The following is a 20314-nucleotide window of genomic DNA, read 5'->3' as shown; positions in this document are numbered from 1 at the left end:
GCAACCAACTGTTAATTATCCTTACCAATATTGGTTTACTTCCAAAGGGGAGGTTATTCATCAAGAGCCATAACTCTGCACATCCAATCATTAAGAGAGAAAAAAAACCCAGAAATTTGAGCACCATACCTTGGCAACCAACTATTTATTTTCAATCTAATCTAAGGCCATATTTGGACTTCTTAGAACATGGTATTTAGTTTAATAAAGACACCATCCATTTTTTGGGCCATTTCTTTTATTCAAATTTTAAAGAATCTGAAGAGAGTGAGTCTGCTCCTTTTATAAAGAACAATTTATCCAACATTTTTGTTAATGTCATTGATGCAGATGTGTACTGAATGCCAATGAGATGATTTCCAAACATATTTAATTTGAAGTAAAACTATGAATTATCTTTCAGATGTGAATTATGCCTAAAAAAACAACAACAACCTTTTCACCAAAGCAGAAAATAAATCAATTTAAAAAAAGATTTTAATAAAATCGACTTACCTAATCAAGAGACTAATTCCATGTTTTTCAAAGTAATCTGGAAAAAATAAACAACCCAAGATAATTTTTTTGTCAAACCAGCTTCATCACGATGACTTAAACCAATGATTATCCTGCCGAGACAATTATCACATTCCACAGAAAACCCTTGAAAATTGATGTCTAATTTCCCTGTCTATAACTGGACGAAATTGACAATGTTTAACACCTGCTTAAACATCCAAAAGACTTGAATAATCTGTATCAAATACAAGCTCTGTCAATGAAACCAATTCATTCACTAACTCTAATTACATGCAACTTCCTCAGTCGTTGACTCCTCCCACTAGGCTTAGAGAGTATAAAAAATGTTTAGATTTTCAAGTATCAGCTTTAAGAGACTGCTTTTCAATTAAGAAACAGCAAAATTGTTGACCTGTTGGCTTTCTTCAATTGTCAAAAGTTCATAGAATTTGGTATCAACAATCAAGTATTTTTTTCCTCAATGAAAAGTTTTGAATGAATATACAAATAAAAGAAGTATGTATTGTCAAAATTTTCCATTTTACATGATTAGAACTAATTGGTACCTAAGCTGATTTAGTACTTGCACATTACCTTAAGTACTTATGGATAGATTATATCAGCATGTTTGCAATAAATTTAAAAAAAAGCATATATCTGACAAGATAAAAAGGCTGAACAACAAGCATGTTTTGAGGTTAACCCTTAGAAAAATTTCATGTTTAAAAAAATACTTTCACACTATAACATTGTGAATATCAAAACCTTTCCCAAAGACCTTCAGATTAAGACACACATTTATCTTACAGATAAATTTATGTCTAAATCATATCTTAGAAAAATATACAGATAAATCAAGAGAAAAGAAAACAGAAATCAAGCATGTTTTACATTTTTCAGTGAGTGAATTGTATCTTCTTATCTTCAAATATATCTATCAAATTTCCACCTACTTTGAAGAAATATCATCAATACTTTAACCCCTACCCTTAATTACAAAACTTAAGATTGCTTCTAAAATAAATTATGTCATCAAATCAATGACCCCTGCCCTGCATAACAAAACCTGAAATTGCTACCTAAATACTTTTCTTATAGTAAATATCCGTAACGTCATTATCACACAAAACATGTGTTAAGGTAGATTTCTTCAGATCTATCTTAAATTACCTATACAAGTGCTAATTTCTGGATAATTTGATGTAATTTAGGAAAATTTGTTGTTTTGTAGTGGGTGAAAGTGATCTCCGATCCTATGGATCTCTTTCACATTGTAGTTGACTCCCCTATTAAAAGCTCGTTGACCTACCACTAGTAAATTACTACAACCAGTAGTTATATTTGAGTTGGAAACAGTGAACCTATAATCATATCAAACCCTTTAACGATTTTATCAGTCGTATTTATGACATAACTTACTTGACAGAAAAATTTCAAATACCAAAATGGTCTTTTATAGCAAAAATAGCAATACATGTTTGATATTTTACATCCCCAAGGGTGACTGGGGTATAGAAATATGGTCACTTGGTCTTCTCCCGACCGGCAGTAAAACGCTTGCCGAAGTGGGGCGTCCGTTTGGCTGTGCGGGATGTATCAAATTCGCAGTCACGTCCAGTCAGAAGGGGGACGTTAAATCCGATGCCTCGTGTAAAGAGAGTGCCACGCTCTTTGCACGTTAAGAACCCTTGCAACAACTCTTTTGAGGGGTCCGTAGGTGGCCTGTTGCAAGGCAAAATTTCTGTCCCTATCCAATATACCCCCTATTTGCCAGTGGCAGTTCAAATTTCCCCGACCATCATCCCAGATGGCCTCTATTGTATCAACCTACCTATTGTATTTATTGTGAACTTGTTCTCGTCCTGAATATGCATGAAATATTTGCCACTGGACGTTAAGCAACCAACAATCAATCAATCAATCAATTGATATTTTACAAATATGACATAATTTATCAAGTCTAACAAATTGTTTTTTTTGTAAATCTCTTCATTAGTAAATAAAAAATACAAATTGTATTGCATGTTTATTTTGACAAATATGACATAATTTGTAAAGTCTGACGGATCATTTTCTAATTAAGCTCATAATTAAAATTTTGTACGATATAATAACTTTACATAACAAATAATACTTGACTACATGGTCTCATTTCATAAAATCAATATCAAAACATTTGACATGCGAAAAATTATTATCAACCCATATATTTTTTTTGTTATAAAAATTGAACAAGTTCTTACTAATGTTAAGTATTTGAATAGATTTAATAACTAATGGCATTTATTATGTTTCTATACAGAACTTCTCAATTTGATAGGTTTTCAAAGTGCGTAACAATCGTTATAGATATGAAACCCAATGTCAATTATCTCAGCCGCATGTTTAAAATTCTAAACAAATTTTAAAAAGCTGTACAATTAAAATACAAGAGCTCAAAATTCAGGGTGCAGAAGTTTTTGAAGTATTTATTTAAGACTTTTCAATCCCCTGCCATTTGTGTATTGAGCAATTTATCAGCTATTCTGGGTACATTGATGTTAATTTCAATCAAAAACTTCATATAAAATTAAATAATGTCAATTTCAACTTGAAATTGATCATTATAATTGTGTGTTGTCATATCTTGAATGATGGACAGACAGAAGAGACAAGTACTGCACCCTAATGCACCATAAGATGACAACTGGTTACAATGAACCATGTTCAAACTCATGATATGTTAAGGAAATGCATGCACCAGTAAACCAGGTTTGAGATCTGGACTCCCATGAATTTCTTATTAAACCTCAATCACTCAACTTTGTGATCTTTGAGACTTACAAGCAACAACTAAGCACTGTAAATCAATGTATTTTGGGGGATACTTTATTTCATGTTTTAAGTCTCTGCAATTTGAAATTAAATTCACTTAATTGAATAAAGTTTTACATATTCTTGATGATTTTTATTCACTTTTTTTTCCTTATATTCACGAAATTGGACAATAAAAATTGTTCACGAAAAATTCATTTTACAGAACGTCTTATTAAATATCTTTCACTTTAACCTCAAACGTAGGAAAAGTTCTCTAACTAGTTTTGAAAAAATACATTAGCTTAGAACTTACTTTTTAACAGTAACTTTTTGAAACTACAGGTTTGCAAGGAAATACAGAACATTAAAACTACATATGTAATATCTCATTCAACACATACATGAACTGTGAACCATTTACAACTTCCATAAGTCAGCAAAAAGGGTCTGTATTTCCTCTATAAATCAAAAGGATTTTAGGTAATGCAGTTCTAAAACATGAGTTTAGAATTAACCTCCTTTGAACTCTTTCTTCCAAAATCTATTAGCATCAAACCTATTAACTTGAATCATCAGTAAAAAGAGTACTTTCAATCACTGGGATTTACAAAATATCCATTTTCTTTAATTAAATACAAAATTAAGCAGTAAATAGAAAGTAACGGATTTGTTGAAAAACGAGTGCCTTGCAATCATCGTCTTACATAAACCATAAAAATAAAACGATCAGCTGTATTTATTTTGATAATTTCCCTCTTTCTTTTAATTACAAAACACCATGAAACGAAGCCAGTTTAATTTAAGTCTGATGCCGAAAACATTCCCACATGTTAAGGGTTGAACCAAGGGTAGACGTTAGAGACAAAAAATATTAAACAGTTCTTCAACTTTTCATCTCCAATTTAATGAAAGTAATTTTGTGCTGTCATTAATTTATAAATAATTTGAGCTTAGCTAACATTTCTGATAGTAACCAGATTGGCTCCTATTCATTCTGATTATTTACTTAGGGAATATGAAAGAATTTGTTACTTATCAACTTACGGAAACCTTCATTTAGATACATAATTAGCCTAATCAGATGCTTTTAGATAGAATTAGAAGATAAGATTGTTTCATTCCTGGAATATTATTGCCAAAATAGAATGTTTTCTCACTGAATAAAAAAAAAAATAATTTGGATATCAAACTGACTGATTATTTGAGTTTACAGATATCGTAATTTTCTAATTAAGATTTATAAATGTAACATCAATATTATTGTTTTGACTTTTTTGTTAAGGTACAATTTTCTATTGAGTACTGGTATCTTTAACTTTTAAAATATAAAAGATAAAATAAAATTTAAACAAGAAAAAAGTTCTCACGTATGATTTTCAAATTGGAAAATTCTACCTGAATTTAGTTAGTCCAAGATTACTCTGACGTCCAATGTTTGTTTTTCAAGACGGACTAGAATTTTGTGTATGCCAAAAACTTTGAATCAACAAGTTTCTTGAAAACTATCTTTTTAATGATTTTTTTGTATACAGGTACCGTACTGTATGAAACAATCCATTTAGAATCAAAATATTGTAAATTAACTTCTCAAATAAGTTAACCTTCATCACAATAATTAATTCCATTGTTAGAAAATTTAATGCCTCCATTTAAGATGATCTAAATACACTGGTCACCGGTTAAAATGAAGTCACCAGACAGTGTACCAGATCACATCCATATCAAATTAAATCAATTACTAATTAAAATAAAATGTTCTTTGTGGTTTTTAGATAAACTTGCCTACCTTAATTCATACAGCAGTCATAGTATACTCAAACAGGAAATAAATAGAACAGAATAAAAGAAAAACCGCTATATCCACCTCTTCGATTTAAAACTTTAAAGATAGATGCATGCAATATGGGGGACCTCACAACAAAAAACGGTTCAACTCGGAGAAAACTGATACCCATGTCTAATCAACCGGCCAATCAAGGATCATTGATTAAAAATAAACAAAACAACAATTTTGACGGGGAGCCCTTTAATAACATACAATCGAGGCAATCAGCATTTATTATTATTTGCTTCCGATTTAAATCTTAGTGACACACAATCGTGACTTGTTTTGTGTCTAGAGAAAAAAGACCTAATCAAAACCATAGCATAACAGGTACAATGCTACAAATAGAAAATTAACCAGACAAATAAAAACAGCTTGTGGTCAGTGTATTCTTTAGATGGAGTTAATCTAAACTTTATTTTCTTATTGTGTCCAGGTGACAAAAGTTGCACTAATATGTTAAAAAGTTAATCTACTTAAAGGGCCAATTGCAGGTTTAAATATGTTGCTTTCAATCAAAAATTATTTTCTGGCCCATTGACTATTACACTATTACAATAGTATTGGTTTATGGGATAAATTCGCATATTTAACGATTTAAATCTCAACATTCATGATTTCGGTGACACTTCGAGAGAAAAGGTGAACAAGAGGCTTCGTCCATTCCACAAAAGCAATAAAATTGAAAGGTATTTTACACGAAATACATCATTTTTTTGTACCTTTTTAAGGCTGACATTTGTTGTATTTTTATGATGTTTTGACACAAAGAAACATATTAACACAGCAAATTATCTTTATAATAGAAGATTTGGTGTGTCAAATGTGACCGTAACATTCACATAAATGAAGTTTTTTTTAAAAGCATTGTAATAAACTTTTTTTCAAATGTCACATTTTTTACCCTTGATAACAAAAAAGTTTAATTTAAGGAGGCTCGCGGGTACATAAGATTTTCAGAAAAAAATTAAACATTTAATTTTCATTACAAATTTTATAAAATACCTTAAGTAGTTGTTACCTTATCATATGGCACAAAAATCATTCCAAAAAATCAATTCGTGTTGACCCCAGCTGACTTTTAAAATGTAGATATCATTGAAAAAGCTCGAAATTATCTCCCTTTGGTGCAAAAATGCCCTTTTTTGGCATTAAAATTGAAATATCTTTTTTTACTCATCGGTGACCTATATTTTTTATTATTGTTTTCAAATAAGCTATACATAAACTAAATCATTGTAAAATTTAAGCGATTTCTGTAATAAGGTTCTTTTTTTATTTCGATATTACCTCTTTTTCTCCTATTAGTTCAACAGAAAAAGAGTACCTTTTCAAAAATGTATGTTTCTTTCGAGGGCAGATTGTGAGCGTAAATGATCGGTGACCCCTCTTTTTTATTTTATTTTTCTATAAGGTATAAGATAAAGTTCATTTATAGAAAAAAATAGGGAAATCTTATATTAAATAAAAAAAAATGATTTAGACCTGCGAGCCCCCTTAAGCAAAAGTAAAAAAAGAGCTACAAAATGCTGTTTAAAATCACCAATTTATACTTTGTGGGCAAATCAAGATTTCAGACAACACTATTTCCACCATGTTACAGTTTGAAAGAAACCATATTATAGCCCAGACAAGTCTACCTAATGCCTCTACAGTCAATTATTATATAGCGGTTCTCTTTATCAATGGTAGATTCATAAGGTATATTCTTAAAAAAAAAACAAGTTAAATGAGACTGATCTGTTAATGAATCTATACAACACTTAAAATTAGTGAGACACTGAAATACTTATCATAAAAGTATATAATTGTATGTTTTTTACATGTAAATTTTCAACAACAAAAAATAGTTGCTCTGGCTACATTATATTCAGCAACTGCAGTCTTCTGTTTTCAACTGAGGCCCAACTTACTAAAATAGATTTTACCACAACATGTGTACCGGTATACAGTACCATTCTCTTATATGGAACTTTAAGGGACGACATCAAAAGTTCAATGTAGGATAAAAAACTTAATTCACATAGTTTTTTCACTGACCCCCTCTTAACTTAATTTGTTGGGAAAAAATGATTTACCAATAGGGATATATGTAAAAATTGATTTTAGATATACAAAACTTGTCGAGTTCCGGGCCCCACCCCCCACCCCAAACTATTTGATTTAAGTATTTTTTTTTTTTTATCCTACATCAATCTTTTGAGTAACAAATGGAGAATAGAATTTCTTTGGGTACTTATAACAAGGGGTTGGAAGGAACCACTCAGTAATTTAACAAAAATCAGTACCCCACAAATCATTATACGACAGCATATCATTCATTGAAGTTTTATTAACTTACCTCAATTTCAGTTCTTTCTCTTTAACAAAGTATTTTCTTTCTATCCAATACAAGGAAAAATCGTTATTTAATCTGAAACAAAATCCAGAAAATAAATGACATAATTTCCTCATATAACTTCAAAATACCATGGTACTGAATTTTAAGCAAAATCTCACGTAACAATCTGACCTAAAAATGGTGTTAAAATGCCACCTGACTGCTTAAATACAAGAATAACAGGCCATTTTTGTTTCCTATCAAATTTTCAACTTTTTGAATAAATTGTCACTTTTCTATTCAAATAAGGATTTGAACGTATTCAAATTCTAATCGTGTGTATTGTTGGCATGATATGCTAATATAAGTTGACCAAAGCAACACCATTTGCCTCCAAATTACAGGGTATCAAATTTAGTATTTCTACATTATGTTAATTTAAAATTTGTCATTGACAGATTGTTTTTCAAAAATCTTTTAATTCTGGTTAAATTGAACTTGTTTCAAAATATTTACAAAAATCATTTATTTCAGAAATGTACAACAACTCAGCGTGTTGATTTCTTTTGAGGAAAGCTATAATTAGAAGACTTTTCACCTTTTTTGACAGAAAATATAAATATCAACCCTATTAAAATGTTTTACATTATTATAAAAAATAACTTGATACCCTATGAAAAAAGTGGAAACTACACACTATGATTGTTACTTCTTTTAGAATATTGAATCAAAGGGGACATTACTCTCTAATTATGACATACTTCATCATAGAATCATTAGCATATAATGATCACTCTTTCTAAATGGACCAAATATGGAAAAAAAAAATTAAAGACGCTGATAGAGACTACCTTACGGGTTGAAATACACCAATTCCATAAAAAATCTGATTTGACCATTTCATTTCTCAGGACAAATGAAAATTTGAAATGAAAAGAAAAGAGAAAAAAAATCTTAACATAATTCATGTATAGGGAAAGTCAGATTGTTATGGAGGTACATAAGACTTTCACATAGGAGGAGAGTGTTTTATTCACGAAAAAAGAAATGTGGGGTATTTGCTTCTGAAATAGCAACTTATACTGATTACAAAAACAAAGAAAAAAACCTGTTTATAATCTAAACAATATAACTCAAACAAAATAATGATCCTAGAACTGCTAATTTGTGACAAAAAATAAACAAAACCCAAACCAATTTACAATTATTCAGTACACAAACACATGATGATTATAATTTAAGACAAGCCACAAGGTATAACAATTAGAAAATGATATGTTTTACTCTTACAAAAACAAATTAGGGCTGTTTTCTCAATTTCCAATTCCTTCTTATCGCATATTGCATAAATATTTATCAAAACAATATTGTGTCATTTCTTCCACCAGTGATTTCAATTAATTTTATCAGCTTGTTTTACAAGAAAACAGAAAATAATCCTTCCATACAATTCTCAAAGGTGTGTTTGAAAAATCAAACAGACCTAACCTATTGTCACCTGTACAATTCATTATGAAGTAAAAACTTCTATCATTCCTCTCATCTTGACAGCAAACAAATTTTCCTTCTGTCCAGTGTGTTTACTTAATTTATCATTTCATCTGTTCTCTTAATGAAATTCTGACCAAGAAAAACACTTGAAAATATTTCTCAAATTACTTTAATACCCATGGGGTGTTATAAGTGATATTATCATCTCTAAATATTGACTGGTCATTCTTCATTATTTAGGCCAGTGGTCAGTTGTCCAAACCATCTGGTCAACAGGTCATTCAATACACAAATAATTATTATCATCTGGACTGACACTGATTCTTGGTGATATTGTTTACCAAACACCTGAATAGGTTGTTTATATTTATTTTCCACACCTCCTTGAAGCTTAAAATTGCTGACCAATTCAAAGGTTGTTTGACCAATAACTTACAAAAGAAATTTCTAATTCAACCTCTCTGTATAATATAGATATACAAGCTTTTATGGTTTATAGATAAAATATTTTGGTTGTTTGTGGCTACTTAGTGATTATTAAGTTCACACTCTAATGCAGCTATATAGATACTGGGCTTGGAAAAGGGGGGAGGGGTTATTTTCAAGAATTTTGGCCAAAAACCAAATTGTTGTCTTAACTTAAAACCTATACATATATATGTGTAGGTGAATTATCAATTTTAGGTACTAGCATAGATGTAATACATCTATGATACTAGCAACATTAGTTTCAAGACTATCAAAAACATATATCATAGGGAGATATTTCATGATTGCCAATGAGAAAACTTTCAAACAGAGATTAAATAATGTGAATTTAAGCAATTATAGGTCATCATATATAGATATAGGAAGATGTGGTGTGAGTGCCAATGAGACAACTCTCCATCCAAATAACAATTTAAAAAGTAAACCATTATAGGTTAAAGTACGGCCTTCAACACAGAGCCTTAGCTCACACCGAACAACAAGCTATAAAGGGCCCCAAAATTACTAGTGTTAAACCATTCAAACGGGAAAACAGTCTTTTACAATGAGATATTCAGCTATAAAAGTCATGACAAAATGTGACACAATTCAAATGAAAAAAACATGACTGCCTTACTTTTAAATTATTCTTTATAAGAACTATTTTTTTGTTTTGATATTTTATTGGGCTGCTCTGTCTTATTGAATGTCAATTCAGAAATCATTGACTGCATTTATTATATTGCAATTTTTGAAGAATGGAGAAAACTGAAAGATTAATCATTGCAATTTCAGGAAAATCTGTAAGCAGATATAAGGAATGAATTCAAAAAGCGAATTCGGATTATTTTGATATTAAACCAGTCCCATTATTAGTGTAACAGGTAATAATAACCTCGTAATCATTTCTGAATTTAGAGTAAGTGAAATGGGGATCTCTAATAGATATACCCCATTACGACTTAAATGCAAGAATGTCTACCTTGTGTCTTTTGCTTTGTACAATGGATATAAAGGGGTTTCTTATAGACAGAAGTCATTTCATATTTTTGAGACATCCATTAATATAATTTATATTGTGAAAAGTTTGATTAATGCTGAAAGTTTCAAGCTGTTGCCCTGATATTTGCTAAAAGCATTCTAGTAATTATTAAATAAACAAATATCTTGATGAATTTTCTGTGCCAGAAGCTAAGTGATGAATAATAATTGAATTTTAATGTACCTTAAAAAACAAAACAAAAAAGACAAAAAAATTCTTAATGTATCTAAAAAAAAAATACAAAAAAATACTATCAATTTAAAATTTTACAGGGTATTCGTTTTTGTTATGTTCACTTTGTGATTTGATATATAATGATGTTATATCATTACATAAGTAATGTATTCTTTTCTGAGTCACAAATTGTTTGATTTTTGTTAGAAATAGATATTATATAAGTCTTTTTAAATGACACAAGCAGTGAACTCCCCAAAAATTCAAAAAGCATCTGAAATCTATATTAATAGGTGGAATTTTCAAGTTAAATCAGGTTTATCCTATTAATAGCATTAAGAAGACAAATATAATTTTGATAAGAAAACAATGAGATGTAAAAGATATGGACCCTAGTGTTTAAGTTTGTCCTAGGCAGATTACTTCCCATTAAAAGTCCCCATCACAAAATATTGTAAAAATTGTAACGGATAGTCAACTCTGTCCATGCTCTGTATCTGGACTTATTTTGGGCCATTTATAGTTTACTATGTGGTATGGGCTTTGCTCATTGGTGAAGGCTGTACAGTGACATATAGCTGTTAATTAATGTGTCATTTCGCCTCTTGTGGTGAGTTGTCTCATTGGCAATCATACCACATCTCCTTTTTTTAAGTTTACAAGTTATATTGTACATACCTGTTTTAGTCCTGGCTTTTTCTATAAACTGGTCACAATTGTCAGTATTCTTTGTATATAATCCAAAAACTTCAAATCAAGATTATTTCTGAAATCATAAATACAAAATGTCAAAAAATCACTTAACTGTATTTTTCCATCATAATCCAGAATTAATTGACATGTAACAAATATATCCATCTAAATCAAAACAGTGTTTTAATTCTGGTGATGTAAAATCTCGATTTGGCGTGAACAAAGCTTGTCTGTATCCCTGACACGACACCTTGTTTCTCATATGTGGACCGTTGAGATTGATATCGTTATATTCTTTTAAAATCTTTTTAAAACAACTTGTGAAAAAACATCAGCAACATTTTCTTTCACATCTTACACCCAATTGTTTTCAAAGCTTGATTTGGATCTTAAACTATTTATCAGCTGTTTTTGAAATTTTAATCAATTTTGAGGAATTGAAATACAGGTGGCTGTTTGTCAACAAAAAGTAATTTGAAACTTCACCATTTGAACAATGGGTATTTAAAAAATCAAATCCCACATGGTATATTTATTGTTGTAACTGTGTTTCAAAATATTAAATTTAATTGAACAACAATTGATTCAAACTAAAGACCCCAATGCAGAAATATTTTGCACATAATGTCTGCCAATTTTCCATTAAAACATGCAGTTTTGTAATATCTATATCAGGACTGAAAAGTCTCAAATGATGACATTGAACTGCAAATAATCTTTTTAAATCATCCAACATCCTTATAAATAAAGAATAACAGATTTAGTTCACATAGAAGGATATTTTGGTATCAGAGCCCTTTCATTTTGACCCTCAAGGACAATACTTATCATGGTTCTTTGATATTTGCAGCTTTTTGCATATATTTCAAAAACTAGGATCACTTCAATGCCATCCCAGATATAAAAAAGGGGGGAAGGCAAAAGGGTAGCCATATTATAAATTTTCAAATCTAGAGCATAACTGAATGTACTTTTGGGAGTAATAATTACAGACAAAATAATTCAGAAATCTTTCATGATTATTTTCTGCCACTCAATGGCCGTTAATCTTTCCCTACAAGATCCTAATGATAAAGAACTTACATAACAGCAGGTTCTTGAATTAATTCTACTGATGTCTTTTTCATATTTAAATGTGAAATTTACATCCCAAAAGTAGAGTAAATTTCAATTTATTGCAATACAAAAAAAGCTTCTAAAACTGGATAAAATCTCCATTTGCAAACATTTTCGAAATATCTTTTGCAGTTAGACAATTTCACGCTGAGGGGTACATTACTGATTTAAATCGTACAAATAATAGAAAGTAATCTAATGAAATGATCTGCGTGTGATAATTTAATGTTGCAATATGAATTATTTTTCCAGATATAACATATATTTTAGCTAAATTGGGATAACATATTTACAGTAATCTTCTGAACCATAGAGTGAAATTAGAGAAAATTCTCAAGGCCATACAAACTGATGAAAATAAAATAAATCTGGGGTCAAGGTAAAAAGCTAGCAAACCAACAACATATAAGAAAGTCTAATGATAGCTTGGATTGGCTTGGCTTGGAAATTTACCCGTTCTCCCTAAAAACAAGAATGTGTCCAAAGTACATGGATGCCCCACTCACACTATCATAAAAAGTTTAATTTGGCCTTAAAATTAGAAAGATCATATCATAAGGAACATGTGTACTAAGTTTCAAGTTGATTGGACTTCAACTTCATCAAAAACTACCTTGACCAAAAACTTTAACCTGAAGCAGGACAGACGGAAGAACGAACAGACGGACGGACGAACGGACACACAGACCAGAAAACATAATGCCCCATTGCTATCCTAGGTGGGGCATAAAAACCAAATTTTAACATTTATGAGACTAATGCAAGAATTATCTTCAAAGATTTATCTTGATTTTTTAAAATCCTCTTACGTCTAACTGCTACAACTTACAGAATTATCTATCAGAGCAATAACTGCATAATTGTAATATTTTCATGTTGCAAAAGTGCAAAATTTCAATTTTGAGTTTGCTTATGCCAAATTACTTTTTATAAAACATAAGGACATTATATTTGGAACTTGCAATTTCCCAAATCGCATTTTTACAATGACCATTTGTACAATATAATGAAAATCTACTAAAACAAATTTTAACTTTAAGATAATAAACTTGTAGTATTCACAAGATTACTACCTTGTAGAAACTAGATATGGGTGAGGAAAAAACTTTTACACGTTTTAAGAAATTAGATCTGGGTGAGGAAAAAACTTTTAGACCTTTTACGATATCTGATCATTTTGTTGTAATACATCTTTGTTTTACACTAAGTGCAGAACTTTTAATATACTTCCTTGCTCAATACATATATTGTAATTTTATTTTCCTTAAAGTGCTTATAACCTATATTTATGGCAGATGTGTTTCACCAATTTTATTACTGCTGAAAGGATTAGTTCACTTGACAATTTCAGTTTCTAACTTGACTACAAATTTATATTGTGAATACTTATTTCATTTTCAATTCTGCAATGACTAATACCAGCAACAAAACTTAAAGAAATCATGTTTTTTTTGGAGGGCAAGACAGTTGCCCATATTGCTTATACTCATTACTGGCAACTAGTCAACAAAGCAAGGAATATCATGTAACAATTAATATCAAATTAAACATTAAAAAATGTTAGAGAAAAATCACACAACAGCCAAAAGAAAATGGACAAAATTTAAAACAAAAATACAAAAAAACTTGATTAAACAACACCAATCCCACTTTGATAAAGAAAAAGATGAAATTTAAAGTATCAATATCCAATATATTTGTTTTAAAATATCATATCCAACTTATTTCACACGTAACATTTCTTTTAAAACTTTTATAATTCAAGTTATATTTCTCAAATCTAAAATTAAGAGATCTTTTAAAAATATCTTTCTTTTTTTCTGGTCCTTTAGATGACTACTCAAGCTTCCCAAAGTGTCAGAAGTTCTATCAGATCAAACCTTGGATTATTGGGTCACTGGTTGCCACAAACAATACAGTAATTCTCTGTTAGCCATTATAACAATTCTACACTTAAACAGTGAAATTAAACATAAAAGAAACATTTACGAGTATTTACAATATCAACTGGTGTTTAAATCGATGCTTTCAAAATTTGTAATTCGATAACCCTTTTATTAAAACACTGGTGCAACGAATTTTCAAGTACCAGGAGATCGGTGGGAGATTTGAATCTTATCTATTTTAGTGTTTTCGATTATGTTTTTGATAGTTTAGTTACATTAGCGGATATCTATAGAAAGTCAAAGTCCGTAAAATTTACATCAATAAACGCCAAACTACCGTATCTTTTCAAACAAGAAAAGACCATGTGTTAAACAGATTAGAAGATATATCAAATTGGTTTGTTCAAACGACTCATTTCACAAGATTTGGCCAATCTATGGGCCTTTATGTTACCCAGGAGTACAAAATAGGGTAGAAATAATGCGTTATTTTCACGGGATGTAGTTGTAAAAGCTTGAGATGATTGTGATAGGGACTATAATACTAGGGTACAGACAGTGCAGATTTCTTTAAACTGGTATCTCTGTATCAACAGGGTCATGGAGGATTTAAAAAGTGGATTACCAATCAAATTTGATAAAAGTTTTAAAACCAAGACACTTTTGATGGTTTCTTCTTTGAAAACTTGAGCTACAGAGACAGGGAAATAGTAGTCCGATGTCATTGTAGCACAACATTGTCTGATAGCTTCCCCGCAGTTTATGGAAACATGTAGTAGGGTCAGGATTATGATCTTCATTTGTATATTTTTCTAATAATTTAGTCTATTGTTTCTCAATTCCTGATATATTTTGCCTATATTTATCTATTATCTATATTCTAACATCATCTAATATTCTGTTAACCATGCAGAGGACCTATTATTACCCTCATTTTTGTTTTTCAAAAATGATTTGGTCGGTGGCAGATCCAGGGGAAGGAGGGTGTCCAAATTCAGAAACCCTTTTTTTTTGCAAATCAATACATTTAAATAGGGACATGTAGGTGGAACCCCCCTTAATCCTGGGTTGCCCTGGGACCCCCCTTTTTAAAAAATGACTGGTTCCGCCCCTGTTTCTATGGGAGAGGGGTATGGGTATGCTGGCGGGCTGCCCTTATGAATAAACAGCTAATGAAATCATTAGTAGCATCAGGTCTGTATTTTTCATATATGTAAAACATTTTAAATTTGGATACAAAATATTAGAGGAAACTCATTTACAGATATAGCTAGTGAAATCAATAAAGAAAACTTCACACGGTGCATGGTTATGAAAATTTATGTAAGTAACGTGTTCCAAAAATCAAACTATGATAAAAATAACTGCTAAAGTTTTATTTCAATTCATCTTTCATCAAATTCTTATATATATATAAATAAACCATCAAACTCATCTATAAACAAATCTAATTAACCAGAAATATGTGAGAAAATTCTAATGATAATTATACACATGATGTTCTTATTTTTTTTTAAGAAAAAAGATTAATCAAATGTGAAATATTTGGTAATTAGGATTCAGTTTGATTTCAACTTGAAAGAGGAACAATTTTTTGAAGAAATGATTAAGAAACTTTTTATTTCTTGCAAGCTGTAAAATATATTTTGTTTCTCAGTTGATTAAACCTCTAACATTGTACTTTGACCCTTTGATGACAACACAAGTCAAACCTAAGGGGGAATTCTTATTTACGATTATGTGAAGTTTCCCACCTTGAACGTTTACCGGTACTATATTTTCTCAGAAAGTTTACTTCAAATAATACAAATGTTTCTTGTTTCGTTTCTTGTTTATCATTTTTTACTTAGATCAGACGTTTGAATGGTTTTACATTAGTCATTTTTGGGACCCTTTATAGCTTGTTAAATGTGTGAGCCAAGGCTTTGAATTGAAGACTGTACTTCAACCTATAATCAATGGTTTACTTTTACAAATTTTATAAAAAGCACTTTGGTTTGAGAGTTGTCTCATTGGCACCCATACCACATCTTCTTATATCTAAATAAAATACAAATGAATAAAATGAAGTATAATCTTACAATGGCAAAAAAGCACTGAATCCAAATCAAGTAATTTTAAACTGTGGAAAAAATATTAAACAGTTGCTGCTGATATTTTGAATTGATAAGATTATTTGCTGATGTTTCTATGCCACTTTATGCAGTACTGGCTTATCACGGCGGTCAGTTTTTATTAATGGAGGAAGGCGGTGTCCAGAGAGAACAACCAACATTTGGCAGAACACCTGACAGTCCTTGTAAGATCAGAGTTGAACTCTCCTAAGCTACTTGTAGGGTTCAAATTAATTCACAACCTCAGACTAGTGAAACAGTCTATATAATGAACTGCTCAAACCATGCACTCAGCCATCAAGGCTTCTTAGTATATTGGCAGTGTTACAATTGTCAGTTTGTCATAAACACAGATTCCCATAGAGACAAAAAAAGTCAGGAACATGATGTTCAGTGGTTGTGATTTGTTGATATGGATCATAAGTGTTTCTCATTTCTAATTTTTCTATATAGATTTATAGATCATTGGTTTTCTTGTTTGAATGGTTTTACACAAGTCATTTTTAAATTGCTGTTCAGTATGAGCAAAGGCTCTATGTTGAAGACTGTAATTTGACTGATAATGGTTTAGTTTAACAAATTCATTTCATCGCTTTTGTTTCTTTTTTTTCTAAATTTGTGAACTTAATGGGGAGGGGGATTTATCCTAAAGTTTTCAAGAAATTAGTATTTTATTCAACAGATTAGCCATGCTAAATTTAATCAGATAGGTCCCGACATTTTCTTTATTCTCCAACTGTCACATGAGTGATGTAAAATTAGGAAGATTATTTAAGAAAACCTCAAACACTATAGGATAGCCACAACAAGACTCGAAAAGAACAATGATATATCATCTGTAACACCTAGCTAGCGACAAAGGTTTCTCCATAAAACTATAAACATGACAAAATATATATTTGGCCGACAAGGTACTACGATCACAGTCGGGAACAGTGGATGAACACAGGATGTTTTATGTCTGTCCTACTCTGTCACAAGTCAACCTTAGCTTATAATCTGTCATCTTAAAATATTAATTTATCTTTTTGTTTTTGTTTATATACTGGCCACTTGAATGTTTTTTATACAGTGTTAATTATATATTGTCCTAAAAAGTATTTTTTAATCATTTAGTTGAAATTCGATGATTTGAAGCTGCCTATACATAATGAATTTTAATATTAATTAGAAAAATTACTTAAAAAGTTTAATAAGTACTGAGCAAGATGTTTTTATGTTTCATTTGAAAAACAAATTTCAAGACATACACACATCAATCAAGATGATATGTTCTTCTGTATTATCATCTGATGTATTAGGTACTATTTGGTTCTAAATTTAAAGTCAAAACTTGACTTTTCAAATGATAAATCACAGACTACATGATATGCCTTTCACTAATACTTCTATCAAAAATGTAATAAATAGGCCATGGTCAAGGCTAAAATCTGACATTTTGAATCTACCCTGCCAATATCATCATCTCCCATGTCAACATTTGACAATTTACATAAATGTGCAATAATTACAACAAAATCAAGTGTCAAACCACCTTAAACAAGATGTCCAGGACTTCAGATGCATAACATACCGGGGTATTGTATTTTGATCTCGCTAAACATCATCAACGGGACACACTTCAACCATGTGACACCATGTTAGGAGTGATATTAAAATACATGTCATGTTTTTTACGACTAGATTAATGGTCATTCTACATCAGCTTGACGATTTTTAAAGACTAATTTTTCATGAAGCCTTGTCATCATTTACATACTAATTAATAAAAACACCGCCATAAAAACTTAGTTGTTTTTTTAGGCGTATTGCGCGCCACATAGAGGTAGAAGTTTGCTGACAGATGCGTGATACTTTGATGTGATGTTAAATCATTTTTCTATGAATAAAAAATATAAGTTTATGTAGGACTGTCACTGTAATTTAATTAAGTATAAATAAAATTTGCATAAATTAAATACGAAAAGACAACAACCAACTATTTCAGCAGGTTAAAACTACGCATTGGAATATGTTAGAATATATATTGCTTATATTTGTTGTGCCAAAGGACATCCATTGGAATATGTTAAAAAATTAACTTATCATAATTCAGAAATTATATTTAGCAAAGCACAAATCTATTACTGATCCACTACATGCAAATGAAAAGTTCTTTATAAAATAAAGATTACATGCTTAATATAACCGACATTTAATTCCATTAAAAACAGGGTGGAAACAAATGTTTTTTAGTTGGAAAGGATAAGATGTACTTTTCACTGTAATGTACAAATACCTTATAAAACACCCATTAACCAATTATCACCCAATCTTACTGTAATTATGTCTTGAATACATTTCTGTTTATCCTTTCAATGATTTTCCAAGTTTCCAAACCTCCATTAACGGATTTTAGATAATCCAATCATAGCGATTACAAAATCCATTTGAAATACCCCAAGTGTTGAATACAGAATGATCAGGTATTGTTCTGACCAATGGTCAAGCGCCAGGACGCACATTAGCATCTGTTACAGTAACAATATAAGACCGGAATAAAATGGACATAAAATGTTATTTTTAGGATCTTGTTATAATAGAAAACTTTCTCCTTTTCTTCTATAAAAGGCAATTTAGGTTGTAAAACTTTGTATTATATTTAACAGTATAAACTATTATAGCTAAGCCCATAAAAAAATCAAAGGATGAGAATGTCGAGTTCAAGCTGACCATCAACAGATTAGCTGTGAACTAACTATAAATCTATAAAGCTGTAAGAATGTATGCAACTTCAAACAACAAAAACTTAAAAGTACTTTAAATATAAAATCAAGTTTTAGGTCCTATGCCATAAATGGTTTCTTTCAGCAAACTGTCTTTAAACAAATTCTTTAAAACTAATATATTCTAAAGGGACATTTTGAGAAAATTGAGGTGTTTTTTTACGCAATATTCTCTACTTTAATTTTTTTTTGCCAATCTTTCACAAATTTACCCCGCCCATTATTCTCTCCTCTTTATTTTTTTTACCATCTTTCTCTATACTCCAAAAATGTTTGTCTTTTATTCTCTTAATATAATCTGTTAACCTTCATTCAGTGTCCGTTATCTATAGAATTGTACAAATAAAATTTCAAAGTGATAATTTATTCATTTGGTTAGAAACTAATTTGTCTTACCATTTACATAAACTGCAATTAGCCTATACCATGTATACAATGTGTTACAAATTTATTTCAAAAACTTTAATTATAATTGGTAAAAGGTTAGTTTGCTTTATGAAAAATATGATTTCGTTATACACATGTACCTACATTTTATTTACAAAACTTTTAGAGATAAAAAATCATACCTGCATTCATTCACCAGAGAAGAAAGTGATAATTTTAACACATCTGCACAATAAAAACAATGTCTTCATTTATTTTAATAGTTTCCAAATAGGGGAACATTATAACTAGTGCAATAAAATTGATCAATATCTCAAATGGTGCAGAACAACATAAGGCTCTATCAATAATGGTTTTATGAATTTTACAAATTATATAATTAATTGCATTTTAAACCTGAAATGTTTAGATTTCTCATTTTTCACTTGAACTAATCTCATAATTAAAAAATAAATTGATTTGTTTAATGTACTGCTCTATTCTTTCATCTTTGAAGATAAGATTTTATCTTGATATATTAAAGGTGGTTGGACAAGATTATCTCCCCTAGAAGAACAGTTACTTTTGTCAGAAGGGGTATGAGAACGAGATTTGTATCTTATTTCGTTTCTTAAAACTTTTTACCTTTTAAGTTAGCCACCTATATCTGCAGGAAATTCCATTAAAAGTTTTTGATTATAATCTTAAGTGTTTAGGGAACAATAGATTTCACAGGTTTGAAAGCTATTGAGGTGACTAC

General features: G+C 30.1%; 1 protein-coding gene across 19 annotated transcripts in view; it reads right to left on the bottom strand.

Moving 5' to 3' along the window:
- The window catches only part of LOC134696629 (protocadherin-7-like), a 79870-nt gene that overhangs the window by 31216 nt on the left and 28340 nt on the right, over positions 1–20314 (bottom strand). For 16 of the 19 annotated variants that reach the window (XM_063558521.1, XM_063558518.1, XM_063558532.1 and 13 more), the window contains 2 exons: positions 11293–11380; positions 7461–7532 (listed from right to left, as the gene is read on the bottom strand). The gene's annotated coding sequence lies outside the window, so the exon portion shown is untranslated. Of the gene's footprint in view, positions 1–495; positions 533–5080; positions 5211–7460; positions 7533–11292; positions 11381–20314 lie in introns of those variants that run through there. The other 3 variants (XM_063558522.1, XM_063558543.1, XM_063558536.1) reach the window with 3 other exon arrangements.

The sequence above is a fragment of the Mytilus trossulus genome, chromosome 14 (genome assembly GCF_036588685.1).
Source record: "Mytilus trossulus isolate FHL-02 chromosome 14, PNRI_Mtr1.1.1.hap1, whole genome shotgun sequence".
In the NCBI taxonomy this organism is placed as follows: domain Eukaryota; kingdom Metazoa; phylum Mollusca; class Bivalvia; order Mytilida; family Mytilidae; genus Mytilus; species Mytilus trossulus.
The sequence above is the reverse complement of the archived record's forward strand: the minus strand, read 5'-3'. Positions and strand labels throughout refer to the sequence as shown.